General features: G+C 41.6%; 1 long non-coding RNA gene across 2 annotated transcripts; it reads right to left on the minus strand.

Annotated features, from left to right (window-relative positions):
* Positions 1–3,544: 3,544 nt before the first annotated feature.
* LOC146585205 (uncharacterized) lies at positions 3,545–23,218 on the minus strand. Of its 2 annotated transcripts, none has more exons than XR_014898049.1 (4): positions 23,198–23,218; positions 15,407–15,466; positions 11,527–11,693; positions 3,545–3,949 (listed from the first exon to the last, which is right to left on the minus strand). It is a non-coding gene; the product is annotated as an uncharacterized LOC146585205 (long non-coding RNA). The 2 variants fall into 2 exon arrangements; XR_014898050.1 differs by having other exon boundaries at positions 15,407–15,485; positions 23,198–23,217.
* Between the last annotated feature and the right edge of the window lie 1,392 nt (positions 23,219–24,610).

The raw sequence follows: 24,610 nt of genomic DNA on the forward strand, positions 1-24,610 counted from the left end.
GTCTCCAAATTATTGTTGCATTCAAGCTCTTACAGTAAAAAACGTCACTCAGGATTATAGCACACAAACAAACTGTTATTTTGTTATGAAGGAAGAGCAGTAATCTCTATACCTTATCAAAGTCATCATGTAAACAGGACAAATTACCTTGCGTCAGACTGGCTTGCGGACCACCATTTTTGGCAGAAAGAAAGGAAGTTAATTTCTAGAGATGAGTCAAAAGTGGAACCATGTTGCGAACCCACAGAAGCTTGGGAGGGTAGAAAACATGATCTCATTCTACTTTGGATACATCTTTATAGTATTTGTAATTCAGCTGCATCACAAAGCCACAGGAAGAAGTGAAGGACGCTGAAGAGGTCCATAGCAAGCTCTGAGCCAGCCTTAAAACGGTGTCACTGTAAGCACTGGGAGCCACGCTCTGTGGCTCTGTTTGGAGMTAGCCCTTTTAGCGAAGGGTTGCGAAGCAGCCTCTCGCTGCCGGGGCCGGGTGCGCCGTTCGGCGAGCGCGCGGAACAGACTGCGTGAAGGGGCCGCTTGGACATTGCTCCTGAACTTTGGAGGCTCTGCCGACATGCAGAGCTATTTAACTTGAAATGCCAAGACCTGGAGGGATTTCCCTGCTAACTAACTTGTGAAGCCAAACTCCTTATTGTGTCCTACTTGGCAACAGGCTTTTAACCCTTTTTGTTAAAGGGTTAAGAGAGCTGAGAACTAAGCAGAAAGCCCACCACTTGATATTAACCAAGCAGCTTGGCTTTATACCCGCATGAGGATGCTCATGAAGCTATAATTTTGGAATGAGAAAAACACTTGTATTTCAGAACGGCTGAAGAAGAAAGGGAAGCTTTCTCTGCAAGCCCTCTTAGCAGAATTTAGTTGTAAGTTTGGGAAAGAGGGAACTTTGCTTAATATTATAGTTTCGTGAAATAAATTTAGCACAATAAATAAGTTCCGTTGCTGAATCCAGGCTAACTGGTTCTCTATTGTTTTCACCTTGTAGAACGTATCCTAGAAACTTTACCGCTCTCACCCAATCTCTCAAAAACCGCAATACCTGATTTCATACTTTTAACATACCTATTTCCCCAACATCTCTCTGAGGTGGGAAGATGCCCCACCTTTTGCAATGGGAGGAAACAGGACAAGAAAAGCCAAGTGGCCTGCCCAAGGTTGCGTGGGAAGTCTGTGGCAGGTGAGGAACCACGGTGGCAGCTAACACTTTAATCACTGGACCACTCATCCTTCACTGCCCGTTACACCTTTGCAAAGTCAACTACCATACCAGTCTAGCAACATTTTGCACCACTCGAGGTTTTTTATACAGCAAGTTTAAATGCCAGGATAGTCTTACAAACAGCTGTACCATACTGTCAGTTTATACAATTACATTGTGAGTCCCAAGATACCTAGTGTATTTTGGCAGGCCAAGCTCCTGGGCCAGCACTTTGTTTCAAATCATGTTGGAGGAGAAAATCTTGAAAGTAAGAGTCTCAATATGGAAATGCAGAAGTCAGATAGAATGAATTGTACACACTTACTGCATTTTAAAAACAGATTTTTAAGGCAGCCTCTTGCCTTTTTATGGATTGACTTATGATTTCTGGATCCTTCGTGTTGCTAATACTGATATTCCCTCAAACAACCACAGTGAAAACGTATCATTAGTGAAACTGGTGCTGTATTTAAACTAGAACATCAGGAGATGGCCAAAAAGGAGATGGAAGGAGACTCTGAGGTTATGTGATCAAGTAGCTGTGTAATACATGAAGTCTCTACTTTTTCTGCACAAGCTAAACAAGGCTTGGCTAGACACACAGACTTTGAAAGATAGGAAATTTAGGGAAAGTTGTCCTAAGAATTCTATTTTTCTTATGCATGCCTTTGTTCAAAGTACAACTTCTCTACAGTAATGTTGGAATGGACTTGAGTAGGGGCTTTTCACAGCCAGGTCAAGTAGCAGACAGAAGGGTTTTCACACACTCTGTGTCCTCTCTGGCTCTACCACACCATGGTGAACATACATATTTTGTGTAGAGCTGTGAAGCAGATGCACATTACCCAGATTTAAGCACATTGCACTCTGATTCTTGTCATCTCCTTGGTGTGGAAGCCAACAACTAGCCACTACGTAGGAGGCACACAGCAGTCTCCTCTTTCAGGTGAATGAAAGTGGTTACGGCTATTGTATTTTGTGCCAAGCACTGAGAGGTTGGTTACAGCATCCAGTATATACCTGAGAAGCCAGCTACTCATGTCCAAAGGAATGGAATAATTTGGGTTCACAAATCCCCATTGTACACAGGTGCCTGACTCAAGGCCTCAGTAAGTGCCTAAGTCCTGGAGAAAGGTAGGGCTCTCTACATGCTCAGCCTTCCTGCTTTCCTTATGTATCCCTGTACTCAGCATCCCAGCTGCTGTGAATATTATTCCTGGGTGCCAGGTGCTGCAGGATGTTGGTCACCTAAGTCGGGCTCATGAACTCAAAGCTAACGGCCCTTGAGACAGCTGTGGAGATGCTTGGCCAAATCAAGCCTTAGTATGTCTGAGTGTATAAAAATGCACCTTTCCTTTGGCTAATGTATATTTCCTGCTCCTAGGCAGTCCAGACAACACCTTGCTGCACTGAAAAAAGCTAGCCATTACTACTAGCTCTGGTATACATGATGCTATTGGACCCTTTGTACCTTACAAAGTTTTGTAGAATTCGAATACAGTTAAGAAATGGAAGTGTTACTAACCCTATCTGACCTACCAGTCCACTGTAGAAACACCTGCATCCTTTCCCACACATGCTAACTATGATTATTAGCGTTTCGGGCAATGCAACCTTTCCAAGTGGTTCTGGCTAAATCCCTTTGCATCCCTCTCCCCTCAGCCAATCTTTCAAGTCACGTGGATGCAACAGTGGCAGGTCCTGTTTAAATAACTGATTATGTACAGGCACCATAGGGGTCATTCAGCTGTTGGACCTTGTGTGCAGTCCTAACAGCTGTTCCCCATTTCCAGCAAGGCAGAGGAATTTTCTGTGGGCAAAGTTTGGCCCTTGGGCTGCCAGTCAGACCACCCCACTTATCAGTGAAATCTGAGATGTTCTGGGGCTACAATGGTAAATTTCTTTCTAAATGTCATCTCTAATTATTCTGTTGCTTAGTTCTTAGTAGTCCAGAAAGACTCTCTGTCTGACCATTTGTACATTTAGAAACTCCAGATGTCAACTGCCAGCTGTGTTGCACAGAGCTGTCTGCTCCTCTTTGGGTTACAGTACAGTGATGCCAATTGTTGATCTTCTCTGAGATGTGTGAGCATAAGAGCAAAGCACTTTGGACAGTTCACAAGCAGTCAACAGCATCCTTAAGAATAGGCTTTGAACAGTTCTGTTTGGATTCTTAGGGTCAAAGAAAGCGAATCCTTCAGCACACCAAAACAGCAGTAAAGACACAAGGTTCTTCTGTTTTTAAAATAGAAAACACAGCATTTGAAGGTCAATGCCTCAAAGCTCAGGTATGGATCCCAAGTTCCCCAAAGCATGGGGCAAAAAGACTTGGAGATTTGCTCTTATTTAATTGCCAGATCACTTGAAATGGTTACCAAAACTGTTTTGAGGGTTGCCCCTCATACCTTACAGGTTCAGGAAATTTCCTTTTCTAAAGAGCAGGATCAAGAACCCCACTCAGAGTAAATACATGTCAGCTCCCGACATTTTTGTCTGTGGCTAGAGGACAACATGTCTTATTTAAAAGAAAAGTGAGTGAAAGAGAGACAGAGACAGAGACTGTCTGAGTGACAGATACCGCACTGCAGTCCCCGTGTGAATAATTGAAGTGGAATCTGGAATGCACACCGCCTCGCCGGGGACTTCTGGAGACCACGTCTCATCGGAAGAACTGACTGTTACCGGAGAGGTAATGGAGAAGTTGCTGGCCCAAGGCTCTGCAGTCTTGGCCTGCTGTGGAACCGAGATGCCTGGGTCAGAAGGGGCACCCCTCATGGCACAAAGTATACGGGATTTGAAAACTGGGCATCAGTCCAAGGCCTAAATAGAAGCTCACAAAGAGATCCTTCAGAGATGCCAAGGGCAGCCAGAAGCTTGCCCCGAGGAAAGGTTGCCAGGATTTTTGAAACAGTGATGCCACAGGAGATGAGAGAGTCTAGAAATCTCCTTTTACTCATTTCAGCATTGAACATCCCTGAGCAAAATTACCTGACGTGCTATTAGAAATAGTTGCATCCTTTTGCACTGCAGCTCTAACCGATGGCCTTTTCTAACTATGGACAAAAAATTACATGGCAAATATTACCACTGAGATAGAGATTTAAATCCCAACACAGTGATACACTTCTGAGCTTATTTAACTCTAATGGCCTTGACTACTTGTGTTCTGTCAAATCTATTCATTGAGACAAAATACGTATCAAATCTTTTCCAAGGTATAGGATTATTTCAAAAAACATTACCAGGTTCAACCTATTAGCAAAAGTACTTTTTTTGCAAACTTCCTAGCTCAGGAAGCTTAGAAGCATCATACTTGCTAATTTTAAAAAGAGATAATGATTTTGCAAATGATTTTTTTAAATTTAGCAACTACAGATTTCCAGTTTGCTACCAACCTCTCTTGACTTTAAACTCAGTTTGCCAGCAGCCACTCCAGGCAGAACAAAACAGCCAGAAATATTATACCTATTGAGATCCAGACTGCTGCCTTTTGGGAATAGAGAAGAGTTTAATAGGATGGGGGAAAGCATTAGTATAGCTACAATTGTTGGGGGACAGAATGGTTTATTTAGTTGCTTCTCAGTGACATATCTTTCTTAGGTGTTTCTAGGATGCCCATCACACAAGTATCTGAGCTCCATCTCAACTGTCTGGAAGGTAGTAACCGAAAACTGCTATTTGATCTCACTCCTTTATCTAATCTCATCTATCAAGAGCATGCTCAGCAGGCTGGTATCTGAGCACCTCAGGGAACTTACACAAAGTCAACAACCTTTTTTGGCATCTCCTTTTTGTATTGGAAAAAAGCAGAACTTAACATCAAGGAAAATACAAATGAGTACTGTGTGATCTAACTGTGCACCCACAGGGAATGTGGGGAGGATAAGTAGGGGGGAGCATAAAGGATGCTCCCCTTTCTACAGAAGTCTTCTAGCAGTCCCATCGTCATCACTCATTACCTATAACACAGTTGATAGAAAAGTCTGCATGTTCGATGTTCTGTGCAAATGTTGTAAGATGTTTAACAGATGGGAAAAGCTAACTACAGGTAAACTGTTGGCCCCAGACTACTCAAGCAGATAGCAGCAGAGCCACAGCTGCAGTCTTTGGGCTTGGATCCAGGATAATAAATTCTCTGCACTGGACTTGAGGTAGCCTACACTTGAGTTTTTAAGCCTCAGTGGACTCCCTCAACCTACAGATTTACCACTGAGAACAACGGCTTGTCATCTCCTTTCACTCCCTTCCTTCCAAGCATATATTAGCAAAACGTCTATAGACTTACCAGGGTGTAGCACATCCCTACACAACATCCCCCTATGCCAGCTCCCAGCAGATGCCAGTTCCCACCACAGGGAAGGTGGACAAACTGCTCCTAGAAATCCCCAGCTGGCCCTTGGGCAAGCTTTGAAGTTGCCTTTGGGCTGAAAAGACCAAAGATTCCAGGGCATCTGACTTCTAGGACCTCATCCGATGCGGAGTACCTTTAGCAGCAGTACTGGCCAAAGCAGCCCTCACACTCCGTTTTGTCCCAACCTTGTGCTATCTCCTTTGAGTTTTGCCAGTGGAGCAGCTTGTGGGATTAGATAGTGATCCAGACTGAGAAGTAACCTGCTATCTTTTAAGGCATGGTGCCAGTAGGAGCTGAAACTGAAACACAATTGAAAGAGCAGCTCAGCAGTAAGAACAATCAGTTGAGGTTTTTTGCCACCAAAAGAAATGGCTGCCAAATTTTGCCCAAATCCAGTACTTAAATTTAATTCCATACGCTGATGAGACTGCTTGTTTCAGCTGCTGTTGCTGAAGCTCCTGCTACGTGGCTTGCTGATGGACAAGAAAGAAGTCATTCACTAAGTAAATTCTCCTAACTTCTACATGTCAAATTCATTTTAAGGTCTGCCCTGATAACTGTTGGCCTCCTGAAGAATAATAAAAGCCTTGATGTAGGCGCTTATGATTAATTCTGTTAAGTAGTTACAGCATTTAGAGAAAGAGTCTATAGAGGCCAAAGGCTTCTGTGCACCTTCAAGTCCATATTTCAAATTCCTCGTAAAGCTTACTTGCTTTCCTGTTCAGTCCTGCTCTCTGCAGTGTAGACCTTACTTCCTAACACGCTGTCAGTGCCAGCTGTGAGGACCTGGAGCCTATGCCACTTTATCTCAAGTCAGGCTGAACTAACGGTGCTTGGAATTAATAAGGGATCATGTGCTCAAGTTCTATAAATAAATGAAAGGGACAGAGTCATCCCTGGGAGCCTTGTCACCTTTTAGGCACTCATGCATACCTTAAGTGCCCTGGGCCAGCACAACAGCTCAGGAACAAAATGAGCAATTAATTAAACAAATGTACAGTAACAGAGGTAACGGAGTAACTATCTACACAGTGGGAAAGCTTCCCAGAGCCATGTCACCTGATCAAAGCCTGTGCTAATAGAGCAAAGTAGAAAGGAAATGAGTAAAGCAATGAGTTTTAAAAAGATCAGAAGTTGTGTCTGAAAACCAAGAATACCTAGTTCTGTTCTCAGGGTACAGACACATTAAATCATCAAAGGATGTGAAACTCCCAGTGCATCAGCTGCTCCAGAGAGCTGCCTGTGCACACACTCCTGCTCGCAGTAAACATGAATAACCTGAGATTGTTTGTCCCTCAGGAGAGATGGCAACCTCACAGTTATCTTAGGTAACTCTTGGTCATGAAAGCACAGAGCAACTGATGACCCTTCAATTCATAGCCGAGTTCCCCAGGTTGTAACTTAGTGTGCCCCTATGCTCACCTACACCAGCAAGCTAGTGAAAATATTGGCTTGAGCTTTATACTGCAGTCATGGTTAATTTTCTGTTAGAAGGCTGATAGTTACATGGAAGAGCTTTACCCCGTGGCACTCAAGTGCCATACCTCCTGTCAAACAAGGCCTACAGCAAAGCGTGATATGCTTTGTCCAACATTTGGACTAGGAGATAGAAGTGTCCTAAAGAAGTACTAGGACATCATCTGTATGATTGTAAAAGCCTCTTTTGCCTCTAAAGCAAAGATCTCCAGATATCATTCACTAAGAATCAGTTCTAATAGTTTCAGAAAAGCCTTGGAGGTCTCATAGCCTAATATGAAATGTGAGAAAACATCTACKGAGTCTTTCACTCTGTGAATAACAGCATTGATTTTGGAAGAAATGCTGCAGTACCAATATCAAAAGCATTTAAGCCCCTCCAACACTCTCAGTTTGGCAGAAAATGCCCTGATCTTTGAAAGAGGCTRAAGATAATATGATTGAAAAATCCAGAACTGCTGAGTGCACATCAAACTTACCTTCATTAAAATTTGTTAATGACTGTTGGCTGAAATATTCTAGAGAACACTAATTTTAAGCATCTGTGTTAAAAACTGGCATTGGCCGGCAAGTGGCCACAGTGGCCTACATCAAGGCTTTTATTATTCTTCAGGAGGCCAACAGTTATCAGGGCAGACCTTAAAACGAATTTGACATGTAGAAGTTAGGAGAATTTACTTAGTGAATGACTTCTTTCTTGTCCATCAGCAATGGCCGGCAATACAAAAATACTATCTGAAATACTAAAATGATCTGTAAATCACTTCCCAGTGTAGATGTGAGCACAGGACACATGTGTATTAGTGCATATGTAACCTCAAGTAGACAGCCAAAACTAAGGAAATATGTGATGAAACACATAGTTCCTAAAAATAACTGGCAAGAGGGAGAGTTAAATAGTCAGTTTGCCTTCTACTCTTCAGCTATTGATGGGTGGATTAATGGTGAATCTGCAGGGAAAATGCTAAGTAGCATCACTGGGAACAGACATGAGAGTCAGAACAGGGCTGAGGGTTTTATTTTCCACTTATATCAGTAGAATTCCAGATTGATGCTCTTAAATGAAATAAATCCTGATTCACAATGCTGTGACGCAGTGGACGATAAGTCCCAAGGCACGATATTAATATAGGATTTATTTCTTTGCTCTATTAATAATGCGATGTTTACTGGAGCTGCTGAAAATGATTGGGCYGTATCTCCCCTGATGGGATGTAACCAGGGATGTAAGCGTTGCGCATTTCCCTCTCCAGTACAGGAGATCAAGACAGTGCGAGGGAGCCAGATTAAAAACACACATACAGATACAGACACCCTTCCTAAATCAAGATGTTCTGTTTTCAGATTTTCATCAATAATACGGTTCCCTTGGAAAAAAAAAATCTGTTATCCACCTCCCCTGTTTTTCTACTGATGCACTAAAATGAACTGTTGATCGTCTTTTTTCATTATGGTAGTAACATGAAGATTTATGCAATTCTCAGACCTTCGTGCCTACACTTCATCAGAGCCCAGTGCGATTAGTTGGCTGAATATGATGCAGCTTGTCGTGGGGGGAGGCCTCTGCCTTGAAGCGCTGGGGTGCACTATCCCACGCTCAGCTGCCCCTTTACTGACAGGTGAAACTCAGCTCAGCCTAGCGGGGTGACATGCAAAGCAGGGCAAGTGTACAGCAATATTCTCCATATTTAAGCTTAACAACATTTTGAATATTCCTGGTGAATTCCCAGCAAATCGTACTACTGCTACCCTTTATCTCAGGCTTCTAAAAGGAAACATGTGGCTCTGATTTACGTCCCCCCTCGCCCAAATTACTGCATGGCGGAGCAGCAAGGGAAATAGGAGGCTAGACAGAAAAATTACAAAGCAGCCTTTGCTATGTCTAAAGAAGCCCTCTAAGGGAAAAATTGTAAGAATGGCAGAAAAATGAAATAATAAAGTTGCAATGTTGGATTAGGTACATGCAAAAGCAGGAAAATGTTAGGGCAGGTTCTTGGCTGCAATAAGCAGCTGTAGCTTCATTAAGTGGATGCGACTAGGTTGATTTTCACTATGGGTGATCTGTTATGGTGTTCAGTACCATTATAATTTCTAATGAGCTATTTTTGCTATTATTAATTTTGGTAGTCTTAATAATTTAGCTTTTGCCCCAGCCAAAATAAGCTATTTTAATCACTAAGAGTAATGGGGCAGGTTTAGCTCAGCTGGTTGGAGCGTGGTGCTGCTAATGCCAAGATTCATTATTGCCATCTGAAGTTGTCTTTTGAGTTCAGAAAGGTACTTCTGAAGCCTGGCCTGGCAACATGCCTCAAGGCAGATCCAAATGTCTTCTTGAAAAGCCTATCTAGACCAGTAAATGAGCAGCACTTACAATATGCTAATGAGCACATATTGCTTAACACATTTTAAAACGCAGGAGAAGAGGTGCCTGCTCAGGGTGTAGTTCCTTGTGTAGTGAAGTTAGGTTAATGTCTTGCCAGTGACAGCAGGGGAAAACATGCTCCCTCTTCCCTTCTTCTGCACTGCTCCCTGTGTTCCCAGGTGTATGGTCCTGCTCCCTGCTTTAACTCGGTTTATGCTTGCTGGGCYCTTTGTATGAACCAATTCACTGAGCCTAGCAAGGAGGAGTCTGGATGATGCTTGTGCGGGTGGATGACCATTCCGGTTTCACATAAGCCATCAAGATGTATATGGACTTCAACTGGCTGCCTCACAAATTGTAAATTGGAAAAGAAGCTACAGTAATAGTCCCAATTTCCCCTTTTGTGGAACAATTTTTAGATACGGAGTCAAAAGGCAGTCTTTACACTTAAAATGTGAGTCTTCACAGTTAGCTAAAGTCACTTCTCCAGTCTATTCCGGAGAGTCCCCAGGTGGGCTGCACACTCCTGACCACTCGTGGGTGATCCCACTGAGGATATTTTGGCCTACTGCAGGTCACTCTGATCCTTCTCGGCCCATCTCTGAACWTCAGACTTCCTCCCACCCCTCTCCCTGCATGCCTATTCCCTGCCTTTTGAGATACCAAGAATCAGGGTCCCCTGCTCTTGCACTTCCCTCTGAGCTTCATGTTTTTCTCCTTTCCCTTCTGGGCTCAAACCTCTCTGCATCAGAACTGACTGTGGGCCCCTCTCATTCACCTATTTCCGATCACTGTTCACCCCCTCCAGGAACGTAGATTCACTCGGCCTCTGGCTCGTAGGCTGTTGACACAGCTGTCTATATTAATATRTTTCTTTCAGATGGATAAAAACTGATCAAGATTTGGCCCTCGGTGAATTCTTGTAAGACAACAGCCTATTTTTCATTATGGTAAGTGTGTTTGTTCTGTTCCTTCTGGGTACGATAGGATCTTGCTTACTCGGATGCACAGGGTGCCCCTGTTCACTTTGGCCTCCCTATCTGTATTCAAACCTTTTGTTGCAATAATCAGAAAAGGAGGGGTATAAACACCTAGCCTGGGGCGCAAGCTGTTAGTTTAATATAAAGAGATTTAAGTAGGAGCAATGGGAGAAGGAAACAGGCTGAATATCAGGAAAAGCTCCTGCCAGTGAGACGTGTTTGGCTGTGAAATCTTCTCCCAGGGGAAAGAGGTCAAAGCCTCATTGTTTGGAAGTGGGGCTGGTCAGAACTGTTTTGGAGCAGCCGAGGGAGTGGTGGAGGTGAAGAGAAGAGCAGCAGCTGTGCGTGGTGGAGCAGCAGATACAGGAGAGGAAGTGGCTGGGTGGAYGGGGAGAAAAAACAGAAGAAGCAGGGGAGGCCGAAGGAGGAGTGGTGCACACATAGGCAAAGGCACAAGGGACACAACAAAAGCAGTAACAGAGGCACCGTGGGGAGCAGTGGACAAAAGGAGCAGGGAAAGCAGAGAGGAACGGGCAGGAGCAGCAGATGTGCAGGACAGGAAGGAACGGTGGAAAATGCAAAGGGCAGCACTGAAAGGAGTARGAGTGTAGGGATGAATGACAATAACATGGTCTCATTTATTTTTTGTGCACTCAGTGGCTAACCAAAGCTAAACGCTATTAAAACACGGGGAAAGGACATCTTTTGGCAACAGTTTTTGAATAGATCTTTTAGCCTAGGGCATTTTTTGCAGTTTTAGCTTTTTTCTCATTCTGCATTTAGAGGAAATCAAGATTCTTCAGTGTTTTTCTTGACAAAGTCAGGGACAGACAAACTAGAAAAGCCTCCAGCGCAGTACCTTAGAGYGTGAAGCGTAGGCACAGGCAACGTTTTGACATTTCCCATCTTCTTGATAATAAATGCTTGATGATATGAGCTGAAGGAGAATGTCMGTGTTGCATCATTTTTACTGGCCATTCATTGCTTTTGTTCTGTTTTTATGGACTATAGAAAATTCCACAAGTTCAGTGACATTTCGTTCCTCTCGCTGGGATGAACTCCCCACCAAGCAAATCCTATTATGATATGTATTAGTTGAAGTTCTTCAAGAATCCCTACTACATCCTCTATTAAAACTCACCATTAGTTACCTGGTGTTCCACAACTTTCAGAAGTTCTTCAGCTATCATCAAGAAGGAAATTGCCTGCTCAGTTGCTTTCCCCATAATAACGTTAATGTTTCTTTTTCTCTAAACCAGGCTACTCATTTAATTTTGCTGAAGTTTGTTTCATAATTTCCATGTGGATCTGCAAAATACAAAGCAATTTATCAGCTTCAGTTTTGGCTAGTCTGACAGAAACTTCATGTGCTTAACTTCTCCCTGAGAGATCAYAACAGTGAAAAAAATACAGGATCTTCCCCAGGACCAAGTGACACAGCCCATGGCTTGAAATGCAGTGGAGTCCTGACAGAATTTACCAGTGGTCCAAATCCAGATCAGCCTGTTGTATTTCCATAGCCYTGCTCAAAATGCTATTTTCAATTCCTGCAAGTCTTTTCAAATGCCCTTCTACAATGAATATCTCACATTAAATACAGGACTCATCAAGTTAATCTGAAGACATTTCTGATAACGACAGCATTAATTGCTATCTTATTATGCTTTTTATCTTCATTGTTAATCCTTTCTCAGAAAAGTAGCTCTGCTTGGATTGCTGAGAACTGCCTCTTTGACCTCCTTGKTTTTTGTTTTAATTGCCTTCAGAGGACTATTTTAAAACAATATTCAAGATAGAAGTACAAGCTGGCAAGAAGGTCGTTAAAAGAAGGCCATTAGAATAATTTTGTATCTGCTGCAGTGACAAGGACCTTCCCAGTGATGTAGCTCTGCTGCCAGTTTCAAGGCTAAGACAGTTCTGTGACAGTTGAGCCCAAGTGGAACCAACCAGATATAAATCTGTTGAAGCTACTGGAGTTTTTTCACTCCATGTTTACWGTAACTGAGATCATGATCTAGTGCCTTAGGTTGCCTGCAACGTTCAGGGAAGGAATTTGAAGTAAGAGGGAAATCAGTTTTGTTAAATGTGATGTTAGGGCTTCTTGAGAACTGAAAGAAGCAAGGCCTGGAAATGAGATAYTACTTGCTGCCTCTGACTTAATTCAGATCAATAAAATCACATTGGGCTTGCCACTCTCTGTATGCAACGTCAGTCATTCTCTCTTAGTTCCCAGGGAACAAATCTCCAAAGCAATTTTACAAATGGTCATAGGAGATAAGCTCTACATAAAGGCCAAATATTAGACAACAGAGTCATTTTTTTCCTCTCTAAGCTCTGAGGGCACTCTTGGTGGAGTAGGGCAGTTTTTCTGGCTGGTGCAGAGCTGTGTACACAGATCCTTTACTCACCAAGCCATCATTTTCCAGGGCTGCTACTTTAACCAAAGCCAACAGTGCCCCTTTGCGATGTGATCGTGGAGTAGCACMGTGCTTAATCTATACTTGGCTTTGCAGAGCCCCAGGGAAACAAAACACCTGATGGTGGGAGACCTTGGTGGCAGGGAGGTTCTGCAGCTGGCAGGAAGGGCTCCTCTCTGCCAGCCAAAGTGAAGTGTCCTACACCAGGGGTAGTAGTGTGATATCCAGAAGATCTCTGAGAATCAAATTAGATGTATCCATGGAAATCATTCTCCCAGTACTAGAAGTGCAAATGTAAAGCCTGRTTTACATCTAGGTGATTACAACTTTAAAATGAAAAAAAATAGGAAAATACAGTAGTTAAACTTACTGTGACCAGCTCCTTTGGCTTTTATCAACTTCTGCAACATCATCTACTTTAATACGAACCCTCATTTTTGAAAGAAGTTCAAGTAGAACTTTYTACATTTCACACTGCCTGACACCTTCCACCGTAAGATTGCATTCAGCTGCCTGTAACTTCATTAAACATGAACTAGGCTCTTATACCATAGTTGATTCAAAAAAAAAAGGGGGGGGGGGAAGGAAAAAACAGCAACAGTCCACTCACGCCAAAGCCTTCAATGAAGCTGTACAAAGGCTGGAAAGAAGAAGTTACTTGCCTGCTCAGAGAGAGTCCCATATCTGTTCTGTTCAGCTGGCATGTTCTAGTAACTCTCCAGCTTGCAGCAGCAACATAGGCAGTAGCTTCTGAGGGGGAGGTCTCACAAAGGCAGACCTGGATCACTCACAAACAGGCTTGGTTTCTGCTGGGAGAATCCAAGTATTTGGGAACAGTAGAGGTTCACTCATAAGGTTGTGGCCAGGCCATGAAGGAGGTATGGGTTTCTCCTTTGGGATGTATTCAGTTTATCTTCTCCTAGCTCAGAAAGCAGATTGAGAGCCTAGGGTATTTCTCCTCCTAGTTTCTTGCCGCATAGCCAGGAAAGGAAGATTTCTAAGCCCTTCTGCCCGCACTTGCTATACCACTGGTTAAGAGCAAAAGCTTGAAATTATTTAAGGAGAGCAGCCTTTGAGTTAAGAATGTGTCTGTTACTTCATCTGTCACAGAGGGAATAAGCAAGGGATGCCAAGAAAAGAAGGTAGCCAAGTGCCACTTTGGAGAAATGGAGTCTGGCCCTGCCAACCCATCTAGTGTTTAACATCACACAGAACCAAATATTCATGTTTTTTCTGGTCCCCAAATCTGGTGATGTGTTCTGCAAAGATATTGAACACTTACTGCTACTTGTCAGTTTAGGCTTTGAACATCAAAAATGTATTATAAGATGGTGAAGTTCCAGAGTTTATATAACTGGTTTCTCATGTGGGTATGAAATTCATCACTGTCACTGGAAAACACTGACTTCACTCTCCACAAAAAAAAAAAAAATAAAATGATCATCTAACCTTCTAGGTATTGTAAGGGAAAATTCAAAGCTCATTAACTGCCCGTGGAAGATGACAGTACCCTGACCACAGCAGAAGAGCCTATGAGGAAATAAATGATAATTTGGTATAGAAAGCAGAGCTTGTATGGTTTGTACAGTAAATAATGCAGAGGTCTATCTGTATATGTGATGAAGTGGAGAAAAGCAGTTAATGAATAGCTACCAAATTATGTGCATGGGCTGTGGTCACTGGGAAAATACAGGGAGATTATCAGTTTAATGACTAGCATCAGGTACATACACAGGGGCCAAATCAAGATGACATACCTGCACACACAACTTGATTCTGGCAATTCCTGAGTTACAAGAATTTGAATTCGTAAGCTTTATTTTAATCTTCTAGTTTAGGTTTTTTTGTCTTTAATGTAGAAGAGCCCTATACTGATAAACAGTAGCTTTTTATTTATTCTCAGAACTGTATGAAATAACCACTTTTAAAGAAGTAATTCAAGGACTAGTATCAAATACTTTCTTGCAAATTCCAACATGAGTCAAATTTGAATAAGATAGGCATCATATACATAATGTTTCACATCTATTTTAATTCCAGACAAATCTTTTAAAGCTTCTTTTCCCTAGCATTTGCTTCATTCTGGTTGCTGAATCTGATCTAAAATCCTCAGAGTATTTTTCTGCGGTTAACAGTCTTGCTGAAATAGCACATATCAGCTTCTTCAAATGCTGTTTCTTAATATTGTAAATCCTGTACCTGAAGCTGCGATCCCAGATTTGTTGCATGTAAATAAACGCAGACACACACACACACACACACACATGCACACACACACAGGTATTTTTACATATATAACTGAGATGACTGGCTAAAACTTCCTACTACTCAAACTGTTCTACATATTTTTTTTTTTTTTTTTTTTTTTTTTTTTTGAGCATTAAAATTTCGCTATTGATATAATGTTCTTTTTGAAGATGTACAATATGGCAGTGAACTGCAGTTTTATACAGAGGCAATTGCTAGTCTGTTAGTGAACACAAACTATTTCCATCTCTATGGCGTTACGGCTCCTTGCGGTAATGCGGCCCGGTAAAATTGCTCTCCKGTGGCTGCCTAACCCAGGGCAAGCGTTTGTGGAAGAAACCTGTACTGCAGTCTCACCTSGTGGCCAAAAAGGAAACTTCGTCATCACAGCAGTTTGAAGGCAATTCATCGTTTTCCCTCGAAGAGAAAGTAAAATCTGTGATTAAAAACTAAATGAATCAACTTAAGTCAAGCATTAGATTCTGAGGGGAAAGGAATTACTTTTTAATTAGAAGAATTAAAATGAAATATTAAATAAGGTTGTATCTATGCTTGTTTTCACACCATAGATCTTTTTCACCCAATACACCTTCCYATATGAGGCTGTAACTATTGCTTTAGTTTTCTGCATTAGACTGAAGATTTTAAAGAAATATTCCCTTAACTACTTCTAAGTGTCTAATCTAGTTTACTCCTCGTGTGTTAACACTGGTTTTTCTTCTTTCCCGAATTGTTCATTTGCATTTTCTCACAAGGTCCCAGTAGACAGTGGAAAACTGAATTTGTTTCGCATTGAAACAACGTGTTTCTGCCATACTGAGGCCATACAGTATTTTCTTAATGGAGCTATAGGTATGATTTGTGACTTGCTAGTTTTATTTATRAAATACCAGTCTTGGTGCAGATTCATAGGAACTTGGCAATACAACTAGAGCTACATTTCTAAAGAAAGTAATAAAGAAGCAGAGATACAACATAAATGCAAATCGTTCCTTAGTCTGATCCTTCAACTACCTTAGTAGCTGGGATTTTCAAAAACACTCAGCACACCCTTTTTCTGTTCTCCTGAAAGTCAAAACTCCCATTCAGGTGATCAGAACATTTATTCCTGCACTAGCTGCTGTTGGTAATATTGAAGATGGTTTAATACTCTCTGGCCATAATAAAGAAGCTATTCTCTTCTCATGTCATTTTTTGCATCCAGGCAATGCCACGGGTTTCACCTGAATTTCTCTTTATTAGAAACATCTAGAAACATAAAGTACATTAAGCTCAGCATATGAAGCTTTGAATTAAACTGAGAACTGATGTTCCCATCAGAAATAAAACGGTCTTAGCCCTTTACATCTCAGTTATCCCTTCTTTTTTCCCCACTCTGAGTCACAGTGTCCAGACAGGTTTTATTTCATGCTCAGCACCTTTGATGCCGTAGTTCCTTCGCCTTGACTTCACCACATAAATCCARTTAGACAAGCCTTGTGCGGGAGAGGCATCACGGCCCTCGTCAGGGCAGCAGGTTTATTTGAGATCCCGTGAGCCCCTGGGGATAGGAAACTTCTGGTTTTTGCTGGTAGCTGGGGTTAGAGACGGCATTTTCCTATCCTTTTCGTTCTGTGTGTGCCTAAAACAGATGCCAAATGGGGGACAGAAGTTATTTTAATTATCTGTGAATACCGTATTATAAGTCAGGCAGCCTGTTGGACGCAAATGGAAGCTGGGGTGTGTGGGGGGGGRTGCAGTAAGAGCTACACATCACAAGCTGAGAGGGGCATCCAATGTTAATCTGCAGAAATGGCTTCTTAAAATAAAACAGAATGGAGGCAACGTTGTGTAAGCCTGGAAACACGTTGTTACTTTTTGTTTAAGGCACTCCTTGTTTGTGTACAAGTTTTAGATGTGTTCTGTGTGCATTTCTGCTCTAAAGTGCTCATGTTTGCTATTTTATCAGCTCAAGCTAATCTCATAAATATCCCTCTTGTAAGACCTCCTGACTGAATGAAAGCCTMTAACTTGCTGAGCAGCAGATGTGGCTGAACACGCACCAGCTGTGTTTACATCTATGCTTCGATCCGTAAGTTGATAAGGAACCAAAATACTCATTAACTTCAGCGAGCACTTCCTTCCTTAGAAGTGCATAGTCAAAGCCATGCAGAGCACAGTTCGGATTTGTCTGAATGTTTTTATACACCTATCTTCCATTCATAGTTTAAATTCATCTGTTTAAATCTTTTTGCTCAGTTTGAGGTGAAGCTATTGTATTTTACTTGAAAAAAAGTGAAAATGGTAATAAAACTACAGAAGGACATTTTTTTCTTTATTAATATTCAGTAATCATGGTCCTCCGGCCGTTGAGACCAGACAGCTCCAAATATCCGCTGACGTTTTTATGAAAACCATGGCGTCCTGACTCGTAAGACAATTTGCGTTGTGATGGTTTTCCTAACTTCAGTCTTTAAACCATCCTGAAATTGTTGCTTCCTCTGTCTAGCCCCGTACGGACAAAGCAGCTCCACAGCTGGTGTGACACGCCGGGGAAGAACTGTGGCGGGGAGGCATTTTCTGGTAGCACTGGAAAAGAACAGAGGCATTAAACTCCTCTCCCCGGCTGTCATGTTGCTGGCAGAGAAGGTAATTGGGAGACAGGAAACACAGACAGGATTTCCCAAACTCCGGTGTTGCTGTTAGACCAAGCTAGTGCCACAGGCAACATCAGAGCATCGGGAGGAAGAAACCAGCCTGAAGAAAGCACATTTTTAAGAGACTGAAAAGGGCCGCAGTTAGACACGTATTCAAACCATCCTATTTCATGAGATACTCAGTTCATCGCCTTAAATACTGGTTAGAAGTTCTACTGTCACTTCTGGATTTAATATTTGGAATATAGTATTTTTGAATTAAATTTATATGGAGATGGTATGTGCATTGATGCAATAAAACAAAATACCTACATGGAAGCTTAAACCTAGCTGGGGAGAGGGAGAGAAAAAAAAAGAAAAATAAATCACGYACTGGATGACAGAATTCGAATACAAGACTTTTGCAGATTGGAGATAAGWTCTGGAAAAAACAAGAGAAATGTGATAGAGAAAAACAGAGGGTAAAGCACTCCAACAAGGATAGTCAAACAAGTTACTACGCGTGGGGGTGCCAACAGGCAGAAAAAGGCATTGGGCTACTGCGGATGGCTCAGTGATGGGAAGTCCCTGCCGTATTGCTCTGCTGCTCAGACTGCAGTTTAAATCAGAGTACTGTTTTACTGAAGTTTTCAATGGAAGTGCTGGATTTGAGCACCCTTTTCAATAAATACATGGATCAAGTGGCAGAAGCCGCAGAAGAGAGGCAAGATTGATCAGGGTTTACGCAGAACCATCAAACTGCAGTCATTTTGATCAGGGAAGGCTGAGGGAGGCATACTAATAACACCTACTTCATTTACGGACATCCTTAGTTTTGAAGATACATCCGTCTACTGTGTTAGCATACCAGCAGCTTTAAATGTTTTTAAATCCAGCCTAGTGCTTATCCTCTCTGCAACGGATCTCGCTCCCGTACCAGAGCATTAGCCACCGAGGGTTTGCCGAGACGAGGAAACGTGGGTGGTCAGGCCTCAGCAGGGATATCCAGCTTGCTTCCCTGGTTTGAGCTCCAACAGTTCTCCTCCTCCCAGCCAACCTGGAAGATTTGATACTTCCTCTGCTTTTTTGATTAGCAAGAAGTTAGAAAGGGGTTGCCTTATGCCAGACTTGTAGCTGTTCTCATGTTGCTGTAGACTATATTGGCAAGCATTGGAATATTGTCTAGTATCTTTTTTGTTACCTACCTTAGTTAAAGGAACAAGATCTATTTATTGATTTCTTCAAATAAAATCAAAGTAGTCATTAAATTGTCTACAATCATTTGTGCTTTTGAGCAATGAGCATTTGAAGTCTTTTTAACTTAATCTGAAGGCTTTCCAGCAATGTTTTATTCAAAGCTCACCAGAAGTAAAGAAGGCCACCTTTGACTTGAATAGGCTTTGGTTCAAACTCACCTTTCACATAGATTCCTTGTAAGATAATAAGAAAATAAGAAGACTTATTTCATTGTCAGACCRAATTTCTTTCTCACGTAGGTAACTGTTTTGGTGTCTACAGAACTATATGGGTTCAACTAAAAAGGAATTAAAACCACCATCTCCATAAAATGATTGTAAGTTGGTTCATATGAGACCACTCTTCCTCCAGAGTATCATTTCATGGAAAAGAAACATCAGCTGAGTATTTGAGGTAAGAGAAATGCATCTTTTCTGTTACCTGTTTGATTGTCTTAAAAATATTTTTTCCACTTTTACAGACCACATTGCAAGTTGGCCAGCAGGAAGAGTCATTGTAAAAGCCACGTAATTCTCCAGTGCTTCAGCTTTAATGAAATCAAAACAAAAAGCAGAACTTATTGTAGCACTTGGCATATCCACAATCAGCATATCCAGTGCTTTTACATAAGGAAAAGGTTTGATCTGTAAGTGAACATCCACTCTAACAAAACTAAGGCCTGAGTGAAGAAAATAATTCTCTCCAGCGGTTGCCACTGCCACACTCAAAGATGTTTGCAAGGAATCAAGAAGCGTATTAGCAAAGGGAACTAGCTGATGCAATGGTAAACCAAAATGACCTACTTTAGTTGTTACACTGAACAGAGCTATGTTTCATCATGGGTTGGCATGCTCTGAATATCAATACTTAGAACACTAAATATATTATGCACTTACCTTCAGTGATAAATCAAAGTATTGCTGATTCCAGGAATGAKAGTATTTAGCTTATGACAGGGGCATATGATAAAGCCTTCTGCATGGGCAGAAAAAACATGGGGCAGGCGAAAGTGCAAGGCATCGAAATTACCATGAACACCAGCTGAGGCAAGAAGCCCCTTTCCTATACCTGCTCTGACCGATTCCCTGTTGGYTTCTAGGTCCCACTAACTGTCCTGACCTTGCCCACTGACTGAGGAGCCTAATGAGACCAGCTAGCTTAGGTGATACACGTGAGCTCAATGACGGAGGTGTTCAGATGGTCTAGTCTTCTAACTTCCYGTGTAGGGAGAAACTGGTAAGATCAAAATTAACCTCCTTTGGTAGACTGACTCCTTTGATCAGTCGGTTGGCCGCATGCATATGCCCTTAAGGTATGGCTTTCATACCTCCTCCACAACTGTCTATTATTTTTCCAATCATTCCTACCCATGAAGATTTTTAGGTTTAAGAAATTCMGAAAACATCTTCCTTGAAGTTTAGGCTATGCTGAGCCAGTCATAACTATAGGCTTAATCTTTGCTAGAGAAAAGAAGTTTTCAAAATGAGGTAGGAGCAGAATAAGACTATAAAAGAGTGAAGTTTACTGTATGATGAGCTTTGAAATTACAGAGTTCCTGACCGTGTGGATATTTAGGTATTTGTATTTAAAAATCTTTAGCACACTTTCTAGTGTACAAGGCATTAAATTTCAACCAATGCTACTTCCTTTCTCACTGTCATATGTCTGCATCTCTCACAAAGGCTAACTTACTGAATAATGGACACCAAAGATATTCTGCARAATTATATTCACCACAATGATTGATTTCTGTCGTTCTAAGCTTCAAATAAAACTTTTTTCCATGTATTATTCTATGCATATTGCTTGCATATGACTAGAATATATGCATCAGTACCAGTGAATATAGAGAATGAAAATGATGTTTCAAGATATTTAGGGAATTAAAATACATTTTAACTAGTGTCGTAGCAGCAGGTGTCCTGCTACATCATCCAGCATCGTGTGCTGGGTTTCCCTCTTTCTCATTTTCTTTCCCCTTTTCCGTTACGAGCTTTCGCTCCTGGCTCAGCAGGCACTGTTCTTCCTCGACCTTCAGTCCGGCTCCTGTAAATTGCTATTACTGCCAACTTGATTTGATGTTGCCCAATACCTAAAGTTCTTCGGGCTTTTTCTTCTCGCTGCCTGTTGCAGACCGCAGGCAGAGGCTGTCTGAACTCAAGGGAGGTGTAATCCATTTATTTCCCACCACAGGCAGGAGGTTTGGCCTGGGGTGTCTCTGGAGCGGTTAGTTTGCATTTGCTTTCCTCTTGCTCGGTGGGGAAGCCACCCGAGCAGAGCAGCAGCGGCTTGGAGGAAAATTATGTGTATTCCACTAATCGTGCCATATGAGGCACCAAAATGAATTTGAAATAGATATATTTCTCCATCTGTCAGTGATGGTAAAGATATATAGCGTGGAGCATTTTGCCAAGTTGCCCAGCCAGCCAGTTGCTGGAAAATGCAGGTTAGTGTTTGTCCAATGYAAAATTTGAATGAAATAAGCAATGGGTATGTACCATTTCCTTAGGAAATGCTCAGTGCATCTCAACATTAGCACATATATATTGAGGCTGAAAGCATCAAAGAATTTGAGCAGCAATRTATTAATAGKTATTAATAATTTATTACTAAAATCAGATATTTGTATTCGTTTTTGGGGAAAAAAAGAAGACATTTTATTTGGAGTCTAGGTCCAGGAACCCTCGGTAATGCATTTGAGAAAACAGCTGTAACATTAGTAGACTAGCAGGAATATAGTACCTGCATTTTTATTATTCAACAGTGGGGGAGATATAAATCACAGATATATGGCACACAGATATATAATTTACATCCCTGCATCAAATATTTATAGAAATTAAAAATGAAAACATGCAACTATGTATTTATGTATTTATCAGAATCTGTAACAACAAGCCTGACTTTTTTTAAATTAACATTTCTTTTCCTTGTAGCATGGTTCTGGGCAGCAAACCTACATTTTAAGTCTTTGACCCCTGCTTTAAATCCAGTGTCATAAAAAAAAAAAAAAAGTTTAGGTTCTAGATGCACAATAGTCTGTTCTGGTTTAAATAAGTGATTACTATTGTTATCAACACCCGAGGGTATTTTACCAATTGTAAATGTCTGGTAATAATATMTCATTGTGCTGTGCTGCTTCATAGCAGACATTTATTTTTTACTTTTATCATCTTTCCTTGTCTTTTCCTCTCACACTGGAAGTGTTGYACCCTTGTTTGTTAAGTAAATGGGATCCTTTTATGGGTAAGTTCTTACCCATCTAATAATTACTTGCTCAAGCAAATAAAATGAATGGTAGAAATTAAAGATGACCATCAAGCTAAGATATATTGAGCTTGYTTTTGCTTAGAAAAGGAAGCAAGGGCTGAGAGGCAAACAGATAAAGAGGAGAGGAAATAGCCGTGCTGTAAATAAGATGAAAAATGCAGGACACAGTGACAAACAGTCAGGGAAAAGGCAGAAAAAAATCTAACAACTAAAGTTCTCATCTGAAAAATTAGTAATTATGTCATTACAGAAAAGGGGAGTTTTTAAGCTTTTGAAATGCGCATGTTTCCCAAAAGCAATATTCTGAGGATGAAACCCATGAAAAATAATGAACGCATGAATGCAACGTTGATCTTCTTTAACTATTGCATATGTCTTTAGACTGCCAGAGGCTGCAGCAGCGGAGCTGAAGAGACACATTCAGATGGCAGCTTCATTTGGTAATTTTAAAACTTCTCCTCTGACCTTTTCTACCAATTTTCTTAGAGGATTGGTTAGAAGCTGYGTTTTCCATGCAGATATGCAGGCCTGACTGGTCAAATTGTGRATGAATGATCATTTTGCCTACCCCCAAAGTGCTTATTCCTTATTCTTCATTTCCTACTCTCTTGGCCAAAGGGGAATTTCTTGGCTTATGTTGTTAGAAAATGTATTATTATTTTAATCGTGATATTATATTCTGGAGCACCTTTGCCACGGTGGTAGAGAAGATGCCTTTTGTTGCTTCTGAAATAGCTACTGCTATTGCCGACATAAATAGGAGTTACAATTTTGCAAGCAAAGAACAGTATATGATGTTACATGCAGAGGTAAAATTAGGTCAGCTAGTCAAAATGTTTATAATCTCATTTAAAATGCGATTTATGCTTGGCCAGGGATTCTCCTCTGTCTCCTTACAAGGGAGTAGTAGGTCCCTCTAAATCCTAGGCTGGTTACTGAAGCTGATTGCAGGTACTTAGTTAAYTGGTTCTTGTTACGTAGCTCTTCTSAATTTGCYCTCAGAGCAGGGATTTAATGGCTGTTTTACCTGGGGTGAGTCCGGGCTGCAATCCGCAGCAGCAAATCGCTACGTTCTCCGTCTCGCTCACCGCGTGYGACCACAAGGTGGGGAAGGAGGGTMGGACACCGACGGAGAGATGCGCTCCAGACATGCGAAGGCTTAAACAAAGTAGACTTGATGGAGGACTGACTTACGCTCCCAACCTCGTGGGAAGCCCCTAGAGCCCTGCCGAGAGGCTGCTGGTGGGAGCTGCTGGGCGGATGGGTCGGGCGCCCAGGCGGGACTCGCTGTGGCGTATCCTAGGGGCCCCTTTTATCTGCTAGAGCGCTCTCCTTATCTCAGCTATGCAATGCTTGAGTGGTTACTGGTTGCAAAGCAGCTGGAAAGTGTTGGCAAAACAGAACATGCACGTCCAGCCCTGACCAGTGGGTCGGTCCCAGAAGAGCACACGCCGGGGCTCCGCTCAGCTGCTCTGCCAGCACCTGAGGCCTCGCCAGACCCTCCGCGGGTGTCCCGGTGCGTGCAGAAGCAGAGGGAAGCAGGAATGAAGCTAGCTACCCTGTACTAACAGAACTGTTCGGTGGTATTTACTCAAGCCTATTTACTTAAGCATATTGTTACTCAGCATCACTCAGTGGAAAAACAAGTTCCTTTTAGGGTCAGCCTAAAGAGGGCATGCGTGCTGAGCAAAAAGGAAAAAAAAAACAAAACACAAGGTAATGTTGCTGAAATGTATACTTGAAAACATACATTATCACACCTATATCATAATGAAGATACACCTTTGCTGTATCAAATTTGCATATTCAACTTGAATTCTTCAATTTCATAATATTTAAGGGCTTGACTTTGCAATCACAAAGTTATTTTAACATGACTCCATTTTGAATTAATATTGAAAAGTGCAATATGTAGGTAGATGGATGCAGATACATATAGATGAAACCCAATTATCTACATAAAGGACAAGAGATTCACAGTTTTAACTGTCTTTCTGATCCAGTTTTCAGCTTTGAGAAGAGAACACTGTGCCTCTTCACAATATGTTTATATCTAAAAGATTATCTTTTCAGTGACAAGGGCTAAAAATTTTCTGTTAAGCGAACAAAAATTCTGACTATAGTATGTGGAGTATTTAAATAGCCCAAGTGCATGATATCCAGATTGTGAGCCAAAGCACTTGCCATCTCTAATTCAGATCAGTAATTCTGGGAGGAAGCCTGCATGCCTAAAAGGAGAGTGTTCTGCTCTTGACTGGTTTCTTTGAGCTATTGCCATAACAACATTGAGCAGCAAACAGGAACTTGCTGTCTGTGCAAGCCTATCCTACATCCTTCATTGTATTGTGCTTCTTTTTTTAGGAATATCTTACCACAGATCTTCATCTACCTGCTAAATCTGAAAAAACAGCATTTCAAGATGCCCATTTATAACTCCCTT

This window comes from Rhea americana, unplaced genomic scaffold (assembly GCF_003343005.1).
Source record: "Rhea americana isolate MKP2758 unplaced genomic scaffold, rheAme1 scaffold_84, whole genome shotgun sequence".
Classification (NCBI taxonomy): Eukaryota; Metazoa; Chordata; class Aves; order Rheiformes; family Rheidae; genus Rhea; species Rhea americana.